We start from the raw sequence: 19,452 nt of genomic DNA on the forward strand, positions 1-19,452 counted from the left end.
GCAAGAATGCAGACAGAGAGAAAGAGAAATGATTGCTTTTACATCCTATATGGGTGTAAAAGCAATCACTGTAAAAAAAAAATATATATCTTCATCACCCCCCACAAGTAGTACAGTGTCACCATGGTGACACTGTACTGCTAGGGTGACAGTATGTAAAAAAAACCAAACAAATAATAATATAAAAATGTAAAAAAAATGTTTTAAACTAATTTGGCTTATTTTTTTTTTTTAATAAAAAGATAATGGAATACATTTCGGCCAAGATTTATGATGAAAGATTATTTATTTGCAAAATTTTATAAGAAAATTTTTTTTTTGGACGTTTTGTAAATGAAAAAATTTTTGGACGTTTTCATTTACATAGCAAAAAAAATAAAAACCCAGCGGGGAATAAATACCACCAAAATAAAGCTTTATCTGTCTCAAAAAAATGGTAAAAGATTCATATGGGTACAGTGTTGCATGACCGCGCAATTGTCATTCAAGGTGCGATAGCGCTGAAAGCTGAAAATTGCCCTGGACAGGAAGGGGGTAAAAGTGTCCGGACAGGAAATGGTTAAGTTGCATTACTGAAATACATGAACTTTTGCACGATATTCTAATTTTTCGAGTTTCACCTGTATACATGATTTGGTGCACCCGTGCCACCCTATAGCAGTATTTCTGCTATAGGGCGGTCGGGAAGCAGTTAATGATTCACTGTATCTAGTGCACTATTACCAAGCTCCCATGTTTTAAAGGTTTCTCCACCCAACACTAATCCAGTTTTGCATAGAGGTAAAAAGGAAGAATCGCCTATTTTTCTAAAAAATGTTGGCAGTAATATGTGTGTTAAGTTCCCAGGTTTGAAAGGCTTCAGACTCCTCAAGACTCAACATGACACTTCAATTTTGAAGAGATACTAACACTTCATGTTTTGATAATGTGAACAGTACTGTGTTCCCAGCTTTGCACATGTGCTGCTGCCCTGACTGATATGAAAGATGCAACAGGAGGCAGAAAAAAAAAGAACCACCTGGGTGAACAAGTGCTTGGCATCCCCTCCCATAACTGAAATATTGGTCTGGGTTGGAGGGACTGTTTAAAAGAGAACTATAGGTTAACTAATAAGAAAAAAATATACTCACCTAGGTGGATGCAGCATTGATTTGATGCTGCATCTGTCCCCGACAGCTCTAAGACTGAGAAATGAGCAACCAAACACCGCAGATCGCTCAGTTTTCAGTGTTCCATGAGCAGAATGCTGGCTACTGTCAATCTCTCTCTGCTCTGCCCCTCCAGCAGTCATTGGAGCGCTGTGCTATGGAGGGTGTGGGATTGGCTGGCTCAGGCTCCCAGTGGATCTCTGAGTAACTAAGCCAGGTGCTGTTCCAGGCTTCTGGGTGGATCCTGATCAGGGGCGGACTGACAACTCATGGGGCCCCTGGGCAATAGGGGATCATGGGGCCCCTGTGTCCTTGCCCAAACTCAAAAAATCCTATGAAAAAGGTACCAGGGGCATCTCATGGGGCCCCCTACTGACCCCGGGCTCTCGGGCGGTACCCGAGTTCCCAAATGGTCAGTCCACCCCTGATCCTGATCATAAGGAGGGATCTTTTCAGAGCCTGGACTGGCTTTGTGACGTCCGATTTAGCCCACTGTTGGCTGAAAACGGGTCACAGGAGTGCTTAAGAAGTATAGCTGAAAAAGCTTTCATTTAAAGGCATTAGAACAATTGTGGTAATTAAATGTAATCACCTTACAGTGTCTACTTTCCAAAAAGGAGTAATTTTTGGGGTGTATGTACTGTATTTTTATGTTTCTGTTTATTTTCAAATGTTGGTCTTTTTTCTTTATCTAGTATAACATAAAAAAGTGGTTATTTTAACACAGCCAAAAGAAAGTTCTGTCTAAAAAAGAAAATATCAAATGAATTGCCTGGTTAATAATGGGGATGTAATATTGTAAATGAGGTGATTACAGTTTGTTTTAAAGTATTTTATATTTTTATTACTATATACTGCATGTGTTATTTTATTGTTCTGGGAGTATATAGTAAAACAAAGATAAAAAGACTATGCAGTAGTGGCTGTCCTGTGCCTCCCTTTTCCTGACTCGTATATCAGTTGGTCTCCAGATCCAGTCCAGCTTTTACATAGCACAGTCTGCTGGCAGCCTTAGGAGGAAGGCCTTTTGCATGCACTCAGGTTGGAGAGCCTCAAATAGCAGGAAAATGATTTGCCTATGGAAGGAGTAGACGAGGTTATCCTTTGTTTCCAGAATGGCCAAATGATAAAATAACAAAAAAAAGAGGAAGGGGAGAACGAATTAAAAAACAAAAGCAAAAAAACAAAATAAAAACAGGAGCTAATCTTAGTGGATGAATCATCTCAATGCTGAGCGCAGCTGAGGCTCTTTGTCCAGGCAGCTTTAATTGACTGCAGCAGACTAGGTGCAAGCAAGCAAGCTCTCCTGGGACACGAAGGAAGCTCTCTGGCCTGCCCTGATGCTTGGTAGGAAAAGATGTTAATAATCATGTGTACAGTTTAATACTGAATTGTTTTTAGCCCCTGTCACCTCTCTCCACCTTCTCTTAGGCATTCTCCTCCCACTCTCACCTATTTACTATATTATTGCACCCCTCCTCCCTTGTCATTCCCATCCCAATCTATTGATTTGTATGTATGTAAGTTGCTCCAAATGCATAGTTTAAGACATACATTTGCAAAAGGGTATGTACACTGAATTGTAGCGTTAAATGTATCATACAGTTAAAATGTTATTGTGACCATTAGTAGCTTGATTTATTTTTGTAAAATATGGAGAAATCGTTGTACTCTCTATGGTAACCAATATATTCTGTATTAACCCTTTATTTTTATTCCAGTTGGCTGAAGGTTTTTTAATTGAAAAATTGTAGTATTGATTTCCAATAATATTTATTAAAATATATATATATATATATATATATATATATATATATATATTGCTTATGTTGATTTCAGAACGTGTTCCTTTTCTAGCTTTTTCCCTAATTTGCTAACTTTTTCCATAATGGCTGTCTGCATAGATTATCTGTATCAAAATTAAGGCCTATTCCCTGTTGACTTTTAAAATACATGCATTTGTGTTTTGATTTTCTTAGGCACTTTTGTACCTTTTTTTTTTTTTTTTTTTTTTTTTGTCATTCGCTGCATTTTTGTACACGTTACAAAAAGGTGAGCAAATTGGCGGGTTCTACGTGTAAAAGTTTGCAACTGCTCTATATTAAAAGTCTATTCACATTTGTCCATTCATGAATTTTACTGCATGAAAATGCAGCTCTATTTGTTTCTATATGGATAGTCAACATCTATGCTTTGTAGGTAAAATTTATGTTTTTAAAAGGAAACTTATATGAGCTTCCTTTTTCTGAAAAAGGGAATTGTACCGTTTGAAAATTTGAGAGAGTTAAGGGAGTGAGTAGTCAGATAAAAAGTGAGACAGAATATGTCTTATTTTTACCTCTCTGGCAGCAATATCTACAGTACATGTCTTATACCTCTACTAGAATTATTTATATATATATATATATATATATAAATCCTTCCCCATCATATAGAGACCAGTTTCTAACAGCCATAAACGTAAAGTCTACGTTTCACCTTTTTGGACACAATTTCACTTTTCATAATAAATAGAAGTCTTTTGTAATCTAATTGTTGGCCCAGCCATCCCAATGTGCTTGTCTCTCATTTACCTTATTTACAGCAGCTCTGACATTTAATTTGTTTATTCGAGTGTTTGAAAAAATGTTTTTCTACTTCCTGTAGATCATGTGACATCCAGGAAGCTTTGAATCCCACCATGCACTGCATTAGTGCATCCCAGAAAAGGACATGATAGGGGATGTTCAACACTTAGGACCACACCTTCCACCGACTTTCTGTACAATCTCCCTTAGATCTAACATTCGCTATATATTGCCATTCGCATCTCCATGTAGCAGAAAGTCACTTTCCCACATTTTTTTTTTTTTTTTTTTTTTCAGCATATTGGAGTGTTTTTGCTCCTCACGCATAAGGCTCAACTGAATGGGCTGCCCTATGCATGACAATCACCACATAGAAGCTCCAGAACTTTCTTTTTTAGAGTAGAGCATTGTGCATTTTTACCTCACTTTTTGGTGCATTTGGAGCGCATTTCTGAAATGCATGGCAAAGCATGAATTTTCTGTGCAGCTTGTCCTGTGTTTGGAAACTCACAGAATGGAGCCTCATTGTCCTTGCTTAACCTCTTGCAGACTACAGATAGCCGAATGACGGCTGTACTGCGGTCGGCCAGTTCTGGGTGAACATCATATGACATCCTCCCAGCACGCACTCTCCTGCACGCCCCCGGTGATCGCTGTGTTCTATGGACACAGCTGATCATGTGATATTATTATTATTATTATACAGTATTTATATAGCGCCACAGGGTATGCTCAGCGCTGTACAGTAGCAAGGGGGACAGAACATGAGACAAGACAGTAACAAAACAGTACACGAGGGGTTCGAGGGCCCTGCTTTTTCGAGCTTACAATATAGGAGGGAGGGGAAGGTGATACAGGAGGAGATGGCTGTGGGGGATGGAGTGGTAGGAGGAGTGGAGGAGGTTGTTAGGTGAGGTCAGGTGTTAGGTGAGGTTGGGGTAGGCTTCCCTGAAGAGGAGGGTTTTTAGGGTGCGCCTGAAGGTGAGGAGGGTGGGTGACAGTCTGATGGATTGGGGTAGGGAGTTCCAGAGGATGGGGGAAGTCCTAGAGAAGTCCTGCAATCAGGTGTGGGAGGAGGAGACCAGGGAGCTAGAGAGTAGGAGGTCCTGTGAGGTGTGGAGGGCATGGGTAGGGTAGTATTTGGGTATCAGGTCAGTTATGTAGTTTGGGGCGGCGTTGTGAATGGCTTTGTAGGTCAGGGTTAGCAGTTTGAATTTGATGCGTTGGGCAATCGGGAGCCAGTGAAGGGATTGGCAGAGGGGGGAGGCAGATGTGGAGCGGTTGGTGAGGTGGATGAGTCTAGCCGCTGAGTTTAGGATCGACTGGAGTGGGGATAGTGTTCATTTGGGTAGGCCAGTGAGAAGGGAATTGCAATAGTCCAGGTGTGAGATGATGAGGGAGTGTACGAGTTGTCTGGGGTGAGCAATGTGCGTATCTTGGATGTGATATGGTAATAGGCCAATCACAGCACCCTTTTACCACGTGATCAGCCATGTCCAATGACACATTGATCATCGAGAAATGCAATTGCTGGTTATCGGCTGCACTTTCCTCACCCTTTCACAGCGTGAAGAAAGTACTACCAAGAACCGGCAGTTGTCAGAGGGATTGGTACTGATGATCGGTGCCCAGCAGTGCCACCAGTCAGTGCCCATCAGCAGTGCCGCCTATTAGTTCAGCCTCATCAACGCACATCAGTGAAGGAGAAAAATTACCTGTTTGCAAAATTTTGTAAAAGAAACAAATAAACTTTTTTTTTTTTTTAAATCAAATTTTTTGCGCCTTTTATTTTTTTTTGTTTATAGTGCAGGCCCCATTTACACCTAGAGTACAGCATGTTTTTGGCCTGTGTGTTGGTTTTTTTTTTTTTTTTTTTTTTTTTTTCCCGCAACATGCATAGCACAGCCCATTGATGTCAATTAACTGCCCTAAACATGGCAAAGTAGCTCATGGCACATTTTAGCTTGTTGTGGGTTGCACATTTTTTTACTGTGCATTTTGCTGGGTTTGTTGCTAGTTTTTTCACATGGCAATATGTGTGTTTGATTCGGTGGTTGGCGTGCCTTTTAACAATTAATGCCACCAAATGTGCAACTAGATCATTTTAGGTGTATAATGGTGGCCATAGACTTCACAATCTGTACAATCTCCCTTAGATTTACCAAAACTATATAAGAGGAGGACATACCATCTATCCAATCAGGCAGGCTCTTGCACTACATAGTTGATGGTAGATCTAATGGAGATTGCGCAATCAAATTGTATGGTGAGCTGGAGAGAGTGAGAATGTTGTTCCTTGGCATTGATTGTATGTATACAGAGGTGAGTGGCAAGGAGTGTTAATGAGGTCAACTTGTGAACTCCTTCCTATATCTTACTGTATTTTACAACCTAAGGGCCGTCCAGGAAGTGAAGAAGAAGCTTTCCATTTATCTAACTGGAGGATAAAGAGAGGGTAGTGTAGGATAAAAAGTTTTTTTTCCTTTTCTGCAAAATAAGTACATTAATAGTATGTTGGTACAGAGGGAAGATGGAATTTAGAAAAAAAACTGAACTTAGCCTTTAACATGCTCTCCATTCCCAGCTTTTTCCCTTACCTACATTCTGAAATTGCGGGCTTCATTCACTAAAGCAGCTCACTCGAGGTATTTAGGTGTTCTGACTCATTTTGCCTAAATATCGCATACAATGCTGAAACTGTCAGTTTACTATTGCCTTATGTGGTATTTACCTCAAAACTCTGTAAACGCTTAGTAAATACTACATAAAACAGAGTTTAATCAGTTCACAAAAGGAAATAATTAAATGCAAGAGTTAAATAAGTAGTGGTCTGGAATGTAGAAGTATAATAAAATCTAATACTGGTGAAGCGCTTCCAATATGACATAACAAATCAAATATCATGTAACCTCGTACCATAACCCTTTATCATAAATAGATCCCCACAGTATTCAGTATTCTTTTGTGAATGTGCAAAAAAAATTATGCACACACTATAGCTCTTAAAGCATCAAACAAACTTATAGTCCAATGTGAGAGTCCCATACACCAACCAAGCTTTGTGCAAACCTCAATAAATATATTCATTTCTGTAAGAACAATAGGACTTTCTGCAGTGTGAACAAACACCACCATGCCCTTCTCCACACCTCATGGGTATCTCCTCACCTCTTATCATGGACCCACTGTGAAAGGAGGGTCAGTTACACTTTTATGTAAGAGACCGTGATCTTCTTGAGCATTCGTCTGGCCATTACCGATCTTCCAGGAATAGATATATTAAAAGAAAAAACAAAGCAAAGAAACACCCAATAGTGCAGACTACTAGTTTATTTCCTTAAGAAAGTTAAAATTCCACTTACATGTTAAAAAGTACATAGAGGCATGTCACAGGCTATTAGAATACTCAACTTTCCAAAATGGCATTTAACCACTTACCCTCCTGAGGATTTACCCCCCCCCCCTTAATGACCAGGCCTCTTTTTGCTACTCGGCGCTGCATTCATTCAACTGATAATTGCGCGGTCATGCAATGCTGTACTTAAATTTTATGTCCTTTTTTTTTTCACACAAATAGAGCTTTCTTTTTGTGGTGTTTGATCACCTGTGCGCTTTTTATTTTTAGCGCTATAAACAAAAAAAGACCGAACATTTTGAAGAAAAACGATATTTTTAACTTTCGGCTATAAAAAATATATAGTAAACTCAAAGTTAGTTTATTTAGGCCAAAATGCATTCTGCTACATGTTTTTGGTAAAAAAAAAAAAAAATCCCAATAAGTGTATATTGATTGCTTTGTGTGAAAGTTATAGCGTCTACAAACTATGGTATAAATATTGCAATTTACACTTTTTTTTTTTTTTCTATACAGCACTGCACTAATTTAACTGACAATTGCGCGGTCATGCAATACGGTACATAAATGAAATGTATGTCCTTTTTTTTTTTTTTACACAAATTGAGCTTTATTTTGGTGGTATTTTATCATCTGTGCACTTTTTATTTTTGGCGCTATAAACAAAAATTTTTGAGGGAAAAAAATGTTTTTGAAAAAAACTTTATTTTCTCATTTCTGTCATTAAAAATATCCAAAAAAACTAAAATTTCATCATAACTTTAGGCCAAAATGTATTCTGCTACATGTTTTTGGTTAATGAAATCCCAAAAAGTGTATATTGATTGCTTTGTGTGAAGTTATAGCGTCTACAAACTATGGTATAGATAATGGAATTTACACAGCTTTTACTTTGACTGCTCATCACATTTCCTGAGGTGCTAAAATACCAGGATAGTACAAACACCCCCAAATGACCCCTTTTTGGAAAGTAGCCACCCTAAGCTATCTGCTGAGAGGCATATTGACTCCATGGAAGATATATTTTTTTTCCCACAAGTTTCTGGAAAATAACAAACCTCCCCTTTTTTTTTTTTTTTTTTTTTTTTTTTTATACACAAAGTTGTCATTTTAATGATATATTTATCACATACGTCATGGGTATATGTGGAATTACACCCCAAAATACATTTTGCTACTTCTACCGAGTATGGGGCTACCACATGTGTGAGACTTTTTGGGAGCCAACCACATACAGGAGCTTGAAATCCAATGACCACTTTGAAAGCTTGAAGGTGCGTAACTTCCTCATTTCACTTCCTCACTACCTATCACAGTTTCGGAGGCCCTGAAATGCCAGGATAGCACCAAACCCCCCCCAAATGACCACTTTTTGGAAAGTAGACACCCCAAGGAATTTAAAAAGAGGCATGGTAAGTATTTTGCAGATCTCATTTTTTCTCACAAGGTTTTGAAATCTAAAAAGAAAAACTATGTTTTTGTTCTTCAATTTTCAAAAACGTGTGGCAACAAACGAGATCTGCAAAATGCTCACCATGCTTCTGATCAAATTCCTTGGGGTGTCTACTTTCCAAAAAGTGGTCATTTGGGGGGGTTTGGTGCTATCCTGGCATTTCAGGGCCTCCGAAACTATGATAGGTAGTCAGGAAGTGTAATGAGGAAATAAAGCCCTTTATTAAGCCCTAGATTGTAAGCTCCAAGGAGCAGGGCCTTCCTATCCCTGTATTGAACTGTATTGTTGCTGTATTGTCTCCCGTTATATTGTTAAAGCGCTGAGCAAACTGTTGGCGCTATATAAATACTGTATAATAATAATAAAAGCCAGATGGTGCTTATTGGATTTTGGGGTCCTGTACTTGGCTATACTGCCAAAACGTGTCACATGTGGTACCCCCATACTCGGGAGAAGTAGCAGAATGTATTTTGGGGAGTAATTCCACATATACCCATGGCATGTGTGAGCAATAAATCATTTAAGTGACAATTTTGTGTTTCCCCCCCCCCCCCCACCAATTATTTGGTAAAATATAAAAGATGATGGTATGCCGAGTAAATAGATACCAAACATGACATGCTTTAAAACTGCACATGCCCCGTGCGATGGCGACAAACTGCATATGTTTTTAATATCCATAGGCAAAGCCTATACAAAAAAGCCTTTACAAGCTATCATTTTAGATTTACAGAGGAGGTCTAGTGTTATAATTACTGCCCTTGATCTGACGTTCGTGGTGATACCTCACATGCATGGTGCAACCGCTGTTTCCATACTGACACAGGGTCAGTGCTCACGTACGCAGTTGCGCAGGGGGGCGAGGGTACTTTTTTTTATTTTGATTTTTTAATAATTATTTTTACACTATCCTTTTTTTTTTTTTTTTTTTTTTTTTATCACTTTTAATGCTATCACAGGGAATGCAAATATTCCCTATAACGTCAATGGGCATTGTCATTCTTTTTTGAGAAATCTGGGTTCTATCAGACTCCTGGATATCTCCTCTGCCCTTACATTATCTAATCAAACCAAGATCGGTGTGACGAGATGCTTTCCCAATTTACAACTGGCGCTGTTTATATCTTGTGAAACTGAAGTGATGAAATGCTCGTAGCTTCCAATTTCTTAGGCTATAGAGATGATTGGCACCATTCTGGTCTCCAGTCGGTTCTATGGTCAGCTAGCAGAAACACCGGCTGCATTCTCAGGTTCCCCCGATGGCACAGGACTGCCTGAGAAGGCCGTGGAAGGCAGTGGGGGAGGGGGGGGCATCGTATTCTGCTTGTAAAAGCAATCCTGCAGCTAATTAGCCACTAGGATTGCTTTTACATGAAAGCCGTTCGCCGACTGAAAAAAACGATACCAAGATGATGCCTGCAGCTGTAGGCATCATCCTGGTATAACCATTCAAAGTCCATTGATGTACCAGTACCTTGGTTTATGAATTTAATTCGTTCTGCAGGACATTTCATATAGTGAAAAATTTGTAAACGGAGACACTGTTTCCCATAGGAATGCATTGAAACCAATTAATCCGTTCAGGTCAGAAAAACCGCAAATGCTACTAATATACCGCATGAGTTATTTTATTAACTCATGCAGTATTTTAGTAGTGACAACCATGTGTTAATATTGCAATGTGTAAAAAAAATTTAATTGCAGGTAATTCACTCAGCTGTCGGGTGCCAATTTTTAAATGTAATTACTGTTTTTTTTTTTTCCTTCACTATACAGTAGTTCAGAAATTCAGCAGTTACTTTCCCCCTCCAGCTGAAAGAGAGTTTCTTCTAGTTTATTTCCCCAAGTTAAAAGATGCAATGTATCCTTTCAGTTTCTTAAAAGATGCAATGTATCCTTTAGCTCTGGGAAATTGACAGCTAATGTTGTGAGCTATACTGAAGAAAAAAAAAAGATGGCAATTGCATTTAAAAATCAGCACTGACGCTTAGTATTGTGAAAAACATTAGTAAAACATTTGTGAACCGAGGCATTATTTTCAATGGATTTTCATTCGTAAACCGAAGTATTACTGTATATGCTATGTTCTTCTTTTTTTTTGTTTGTTTGTTTGCAGCCTGTGGACTGAATGGGGGAAAAAAAGAGAAGAAATGTCTGCCAGAAAAAGTGTGTGGTATGCCCACCATTGGAATATACCGCCCTGCATCCACCCACTTCTAATGGTGGGCACACATTAGGTCACACTTTGCCACATGCGCCAGTTCTAAGATTGTACAAATATCTAAATAGTGGCACACTTGAATAAAAATTGTCCACGTATAAGTGGTACCCCATATGGAGAAGGATGACACCAAGTCCCAAACTATCTTGCCACTGCTCCCCATGTAGTCTGGGCATCTGGTGGGCTCCACGTGACTATCTTTCACTCGTGAATCCGAACAATACTTGTGCTCGCCACCGCACCAGCTTGTACTACACTTATGGGACTCGCCACGTCGCCAAGTCATACTGCAGTGCTGGTATTATTATTATACAGGATTTATATAGCGCCAACAGTTTGCGTAGCACTTTACAATATAACGGGAGACAATACAGCAACAATACAGTTCAATACAAGATGGTTAGGAGGGCCTGATCCTGGGAGCTTACAATCTAAGAGGTATGTGAAAGACCAGGATTTACTAGACTGCTGGTGCCGCCAGTTCACCAAAAGGTAGCGCGGCACTAGTACTGGCACTCTGCTGCATATGAGAGTCATCAAAATTTACCCACAAGTGCTAACAGATATCAGGCCTGATTCTGCCAACACTGCGGTTTTGTGTGCAATGCATCAAGTGACAGTGACCTACTGACACTGCACTTGCTGGGGGAGAAGGGGGGGGGGGGTAAGCGTAGGAGATAAACGCAGGTGTTGGCAGGTGTCGGGGCTGATCGCGCTAATGCTGCATTTTTTGGGGACTCTATATTATTGTGAACGCTGGTATAGTGCTGATCTGATCAAAGATGTTCAGACACTATACTAGCAATGGAGGTTTATTGTGTATAAGCATCTTCCTGGCAATCAAGGGGTTAAACGTGATGACTGGTGTACTGCAGGGCAATCTGACGCCATCTGTGAGGGGCGTGAAAACCATGGGAGTGCGAATCACGTATATATGTGATTTTGCGGACACCTGTGCCGCCCTGTAGCAGTATTTCTGCTATAGGGCGGTCAGGAAACGGTTACATAAGTGGTTTGTGCACTACTTTAACTGACAATTGTGCAGTCATGCAAAGCTGCACCAAAATGAAATTTACATCCTTTTTTTTTTCCCCACAATTTGAGCTTTCTTTCGGTGGCATTTAATCACCTGTGCGTTTTTATTTTTCGCGCTATAAAAAAACCCGACAATTTTGAGAAAAACATATTTTGGACTTTTTGCTATAAAACATGTCCAGTAAAAAAGTGTAAAAATCTAATTTTGTCATAAATTTCAGCCAAAATGTATTCTCCGACACGTCTTTGCTATAAAAAAAAATCCCAATATGTGTAAATTAATTGGTTTATGTGAAAGTTATAGCGTTTACAAATGGTGGTATAGATACTGGATTTTTAATTTTTGTTTATACTAATAATGGTGGCGATCAGCGACTTATGGCGGGATTGCGGCGGACATTCTGACACTGGGGGGGGAACTGACTTTGGGTCACTGACATCCCCAGTAACACCAATACAGTGATCAGTGCAAAAACACGGTACTAATGGCACTGGTGAGGAAGGGGTTAACTTTTTTAGGCAATCAAAGGGTTAACTGTGAGGGGAGTGTGTACTTCACAGGAACCCACTGATCCGGAGAGCTAAACTCTGCTCTCAGGAGCAGTGTGTTGGGAACTGACAGGGAGCAGAGCTGCATTGAAAACAATGTAGCTGTACTCTGTGTCACTGTTTGAGGGTAATACCCGGCCGGGACCCGATGATTGACACCCGCGGCCGCGATCAGCGGCGCACGTAGGGCGGTCTCTCGCCTCGTGCGTGCCCCCTACCTGTTTTGCAAAATGACGTTTTAAAACGTGATTTTGCGCAGCGGTGCTGCCCTGTCGCCGTTTATATACAGTGGCTGGTCAGCAACCGGTTAAGCTTTGAAAATATGCACATTCAATTGCTGCTTCATGACTACTATTTGGTAGATAGTTAGAGGACCCTCCATATTTATGATAGGGATTATACCTTCTACTCCAACCAGGGGCGGACTGACCACTCGGGCATTGCCCGGGGTCAGAAGGGGGCCCCATGAAATGCCCCTGGTTGTTTTTTTGTTTTTTTTTTGTTTTTTTGGGCAAGGACACGGGGGCCCCATGATCCCCTATTGCCTGGGGGCCCCATGAGTTGTCAGTCTGTCCCAGACTCCAACCACCATAAAATGTATACGCGAATAGATTATCTCTTCATCTTGCAAAGTGCTCTCCCTCTTCTCTTTACTCCGACCATCAAATTGTTTACTTTATCAAATCATTCTCCAACTTTTTGCTCACTTGATGTAGGTGAAAATTTGCCACAAGATTGGCACTGGAAATTACAATAAATTAAACTTTTGCAGGATCCGATCAATAAAAATCAGCCCAGGACATTGACCTGATCTTTGCTACTTATGGCAGAGCTGATGTAACTCCTTTTTGCCTTTCAGAGGCACATAAATGTGTCATTTGGGGCACCCTCATTAAGCTAGGAACTCCATGTAAGAAATTTCTCACGGCTCAAATGGGTTCTTTATTAACAGAAATTCGAAAACTTGAAAAAGCTCATAAGAAATCTCAGTTGCAAAGGGTAGGGGACCAACTGCAACAATTGAGAGAGAAATTAAATTCTCTTCTTAACGAGAAAGATAGCTAAACTTGTCAGATTTCGAAGAGCTTTTTATGAATTTGGGAAAAGGTCCAGTAGATTGCTAGCTAATGCTTTATGAACTGCTAAGGTCATAAATTATTTCACATATTAAAACGATGAGGGACACCCTAGATAAATCAGCAGAAGAAATTGCTCATGCATATAGGGATTATTATGCGGCCCTGTACACATACATTTTTTAATCTGTTGATACAGAGAAAGCATTTGATGGGGTGGTTTGGACATTTTTAAAAGCCAGATGCCTTGGCAAAAAGAAAGCGTAGTGGGATTTCTGCACTCTACTGCCTTGGCAAAGGTGTAGGCTAATGAAGCTTTTTCTGAGGTATTTCCTTTACAGAATGGCATTCGGCAGGGTTTCCCTCTTTCCCTTCTTATCTTTATACTTACTTTGGAACCCTTTATATGCACAATTAAGGCCCATGCGGATATTAAGGGTATTTTGACTAAGGGGACGGTAAACAAATTAGCCGCATATGTGGACGACTTGATTTTTTTTTTTTTCTTGACTTCTCCCTTGACTTCATTGCCTTCACTTTTGGAGGAATTGCATAAGCATGGCGCAATTTCAAAGTGAACATTTGAAATCGGAAGCAATGGGGGTAAGCAAAACATTTAATAAACAGCATACATGTAATTAATTTTAAATGAGCGGATTACCATATTTGCTACCTAGGCACGAATATTCCAAAAAATTAAAATAAGGTCTTTGAGCTTATTTTTTCCTTGCACATGGAAATTAGATATTCTGCAATGGGATAAGGAATTGTTCACTTGATTTGGTTGTAACATCAGTATCAAAAATGAATGTTATGCCCCGCTTAATATAGCTGTTGCAGTCCCTACTGATCAAATTACCTCAAGACTTCTTAAAAGACCTGCTTGTAAGGATTCTGAAATTTTGTATGGGCAAGTCAGCAAGGGTATATAGATCTATCTTGTCCCTTCCAAAGGCGAAAGGTGGTATTAGCTTCCTGGATCCTTTCAAATACCATGAGGCAGTGCATTTGGCTAGACTACTTGATTGGTGTTTCAACAGGACAAGAAACCGTGGGTTGTACCTGGAACACGGGACCTTGGGTATACTGTTGATGGGACTCGCATGGATCCCAGAGGCTGCCATTCTGTTAGAGGCCATTTAACAACTTCTGGTGGGAGCCACCCTCCATATTGAGAGATCTCTTTTTAAACACATTAATTTTTCGCTCTTCCCTATCACCTTTTGATGCAAATTTTGGTATCCCTGTCTTTCCAACATGGACTTAATGATCCTCAATTTGATATACTTTATTATTAGAGTACTTTCTGATTGATGCATTTTTTTTTTCGCACACCGTTTTATAAAGAGTTCTGAAATTATTAGTAACTTTTCTTACACATTTGGACTTCTGATGTGCCCAGCAACGTGCATTCCTTCATTCTTTGCTGGAGGAATACCTTATGATCAGAGAACCTCCCTCATTAGAACAAACATGTCTTGCAGGGGAACCAGTGAGACACTCATTGTCTCGCCTGCACTCTTCGCTGATAACGGTTAGTGCCCCACAAGATCTCCCTTCCCCCCCCCCCCCCTCCCAACAGTGGACACAAGACTTACAAACTACTTTTTCCCAAACTCAAAAAGATAGAATTTTATTGATATAGAAAAGTGCAGCGCTAAAATCACAATAAAGAAAAAAACTGAATAAATCAAGCAGAACAGTAAAGTGCATCACATAAGTGCACTAATCAGCAAACCAGTAGATAATAATGTCCGTGGTTACAAGTGATACTTGGTGAACCATAAAATAGGGTAAAATAATAGGTCTGTAAAAAAGACAAGTAAGTGTCCGTAGGACCATAAAGTGCAGCAATATTAGGTGCAAAGTGTGAATGTGGAATCGGTCACACAAGGGAATCCACCACCTCTGTCAGATGTACACTCACCATAATGTAACTAGTAACAGGCATGTAAGCATAGCACATCTGGAGACTGGGAGGCAGCCAGGGGGTTAAAACGAACTGCTTCATCATAGGCAAAGTTGGAAGATGGGCCCTTGTCCTAGGGGAAATGGCTCACCACAGGAGACAAAAATCGTATATAGTGCAGTATTTATTGTATTAAAACAAAGTAAAACATCCACATGAAGTAATAGTAAAGGCAGGTAAAAGGAAATACCAAGATGGCCACCGCTCCATCCTTCGACAGTGGTGGCATGACTTCAGTAAGTGTTGCTCCATCTGACTCGTTTTGTGCACATGCACGTCTTCAGGGGTATGCCCAATGAGAATTTTATTATTTGCTCAGTAACGAGCCAATATCTAGAGGGAGGATACATTTTTTACGAGAGGATATTGAATCCCAGTAGTGTTACGTAATATGTTCCCTCAAGCATCTAATATCTGATGGCGCATTCAGGAATCTGAGGTTACCCCATTTCATATTTTTTGGGATTGTCCAAAGTTGAATAATTTTTGGGACATGGTTGAAAGAACTTTTAAAGTCCTAACAGGTGTGTCTCTTGAGAGGAATCCAATGATATATTTATTCCATGACACACTGTTGCCTATCAAAAGGTATAAAAACTCTATATTGAAACATCTTGTAACGTCTGCAAAAGCCTGTATTCCAGCACTTTGGAAGAGTCCAGTCCCCCTGAATAAATCTCAGTGGCTGGCTAGAATCACAAAGATTAGGGAGATGGAAAATCTTACTATGTCAATGAAGGAAAAAAGCAACAAATATCTGAAGATTTGGACTCTGTATCTCATCTATAAAGATTAGTCCTCTCATGCTTTTTGTAGGAGTAATTTTAGATCCCTTCTTCGATGCTTGAGATCTAAGTTGGACGGCTAAGTGAAGAAGGGGATTAGCTTTCCACTCTTTTTTTTTTTCTGGTATTTCTCCTCTTTTGGGAGAAGTGTGGGGGGGTACCTTTTCTGGGTTCAGCATTTGCTGTGACTTAGGCAGTATGTTGTACAGTAGGGATGTACAGATCCTCCGTGTGTGTGCGTGTTTTTTTGTGTTTTTTTTACAATTGGGTAACTTTTGTGGTGCATTATCTGACAGGTGGAGTGCCAATATTTTTACCCATAACTATGCTGAATGGACCGCACTGACTTAGTGAGTTGATATATTTCTATGGTTTAAACCATTTTACATCTTTATTAGTGATTAAAAACTGACCGGTTCTAATTGTCAAAAAAAAAAGTTATACTTACCTGCTCTGTGCATTGGTTTTACACAGAGAGGCCCCAATCCTTTTTTACCTGGGTCCTCCACCAGTGCTCCAAGCTCCTACCCCTTAAACAGTGCCCCCAACAGCAAGTCGCTTGCTGGTGCATGCTCACTCCTGAGCCCTGCTCTGAGAAATAAGACACAGAGCCATGGCTCTACCCCACCCTCTGCTCTCTCCTCATTGGCTCACTGGCCGTGATTGACAGAGTGGGAGCCAATGGCTACCGCTGCTGTCTCAGCCAATGAGGAGAGAGAGAGGCCCAGGACAGCCGAGGCTTCTGTGCACATCGCTGGATTGGGAAGGAGCTCAAGTGAGTATTCGGGGGGGGACAAACACAAGTGGCAGTTCTATGTTGGTATGTTAACAGAGATTGCACAATGCATGTGAGGTATCACTGCAAACTTCAGATTGAGGGCAGGAATTCTAGCACTAGACCTCCTGTGTAAATACAGTGATGACCTGTAAAGGCTTTTAAAGTGTCACCTATAGATATTGCAAATTTACGTAATTTGCCGCCATTGCATGGGCATGTGCAATTTTAAAGCATGTTATGTTTGGTGTCCATTTACTCGGCGTAACATCTTTTATATTTTATCAAACAGTTGGGCAATATATTGTGTTTTTTGTGCATTAAAATGCACAAAAGTGTTTTTTTTTTTTTTTTTGCCAAAAAAATTTGGCATTGGAAAAATCACTACGCAAATACTGTGTGACATAAAAAAATGTCAGCATCCACTGTTTTATTCTCTAGGGACTCTGCTTTAAAAAATATATATAAAGTTTGGGGGTTCAATGTAATTTTTTAGCCAAAAAACATTTTTTTCAAGTAAACGAAGTGTCAGAAAAGGCTTGGTCTTCAAGTGGTTAGACGAGTGGGTGATGTCTGGCATAAGCTTCTAATGTTGGCCCGGAAATGCCAGGATAGTAGAAGCGCACCCTCTCATGACCCCTTTTTGGAAAGTAGACAATCCAAGGTATTTGCTAAGAGGCATGGTGAGTATTTTGCACATCTCATTTGTTGCCACAGGTTTATGGAAAACTGAGAAAACAAACATTTTTTTCTTTTCTTTCATTCTTTTTCAAAACCCTGTGACAAAAATGATATCTGCAAAATACTCCCCATGCCTCTTATCAAATGCCTTAGGATGTCTACTTTCCAAAAAGGGGTCAATTGGGGGGTGTTTGTACTATCCTGGCATTTCAGGGCCTCTGAAACTGTGATAGGTAGTGAGTATGTGATATGAGAAAATATGCCTGGAGGTGGTCATTGGATTTTGGGGGTGTGTATGTAGCTAGGCTGCCAAAAAGTCTCTCACATGTGGTATCCCCATACTTGGGAGAAGTAGCAGAATCTGTTATTCCACATATAGCCATGGCATGCGTGAGCAAGATATCATTTAACTGACAACTGTGTGTAAAATAAATAAAAATTGTCATTTTCCCCAAATTTGTGGCAAAAATATTTTCCATGGACTCAAAATGCCTCTCAGCAAATTCCTACGGGTGTCTACTTTCTAAAAAAGGGTAATTTTTGGGTTGTTTTTTTTTTGTACTGCCCTGCCATTTTTAGCACCTCAAGAAATGCGATAGGCAGTCAGTAAGTAAAAGCTTCGTAAATTCCAGTATATATACACCATAGTTTGTAGACGCTATGACTTTCACACAAGGCCATTAATATACATGTATTAGGCATTTTTTTTTTTTTTACAAAATACATGTAGCAGAATACATTTTGGCCTAAATTTATGACTAACTTTGAGTTTACTATATATTTTTTTTATAACTAAAAGTAAAAAATTTGTGTGGTGTGTTTTTTTTTTTTTTTTAATATTACAAAAAATAAAAAACCAATTGGTGATAAAATACCACCAAAAGAAATCTCTATTTTATATGGGAAAAAAGTACATACATTTCATTTGGCTACAGCATTGCATAACTGTGCAGTTACCAGTTGAAATAGTGCAGTGCCGATTGGCAAAAAACAGCCTGGTTATTAAGGGGGGTAAATCTTCCGGAGGGCAAGAGGTTATTATAACCCAGCAGTTTTGTCACCTGCATCAGCTGGATTTCCCTTCAATTTCAGTCACATAAACCATTGGCCACCACCACAGAAATTGAGGGGTAATGACCAGGAACAGTAGAATAGATGCCCTCTCAATTTCTGTTCTGGATTTGGTGGAATTGAAAACAGGGCAAATGGAGGGTGAATCTCCCCAGCTGGAGCATAGTGCCATCATTCAAAACTTACACAGTGGGTACCAAAGAGACAGTAAGCACCTCCTGTGTTCAATCCAAATCATGCATAGGGATATCCACCTCCATTCACCACTGCGCTCAATTAATTTTTACAGTATTCATATCTATCGCCACGTGTGCTAACTTAAACATTTTTCTTTGTTGCTCATTTATTTTTGTTCCCGGCTCCTTTTCCCACTTTTCCAAAAACGGCGGAGGCACCGATCCAAATATCACCGTAAGGATCTTATAAATACTGGAAATAACATCTTTACGAATTGATCCTGAACTCAACATTTCCTCAAATGGATACATATCCTCCTCCATCCTTAAAGGCTGTGGGAGCGCTGCAACAAAATGTCCCAATTTTGAAAAATTACTCCTTTTTATTCTTGAATTGAACATAATTCCCCTTTCAAACGTGCATTTCTATCTTTTATTTATTTTCCCAAAATATTATCTTTCCCTGGTGGGGAAAAACTCTGATTCCACCAACGGAATTAACAGTGAATTATCTTCCCACCCCATTTGTTTATTAATTGGATCCCATACCCTTGTTACATTATGTGTCAATATACTTATATTTTCATCCTA

The 19,452-nt window shown here is 39.7% G+C and overlaps 1 protein-coding gene across 8 annotated transcripts in view; it reads left to right on the forward strand.

The window, feature by feature from the left end:
• The first annotated feature begins 2,159 nt into the window (after window positions 1–2,159).
• Window positions 2,160–19,452, forward strand: part of MSANTD3 (Myb/SANT DNA binding domain containing 3) — a 517,687-nt gene continuing 500,394 nt past the window's right edge. For all 8 annotated transcript variants that reach the window (XR_016313266.1, XM_089681050.1, XM_089681044.1 and 5 more), the window contains exon 1: window positions 2,160–2,495. The gene's annotated coding sequence lies outside the window, so the exon portion shown is untranslated. The remainder of the gene's footprint in view (window positions 2,496–19,452) is intronic.

This window comes from Staurois parvus, unplaced genomic scaffold (assembly GCF_062004578.1).
Source record: "Staurois parvus isolate SC_StPar_1 unplaced genomic scaffold, SC_StPar_1.0 ptg000257l, whole genome shotgun sequence".
Lineage (NCBI taxonomy): Eukaryota > Metazoa > Chordata > Amphibia > Anura > Ranidae > Staurois > Staurois parvus.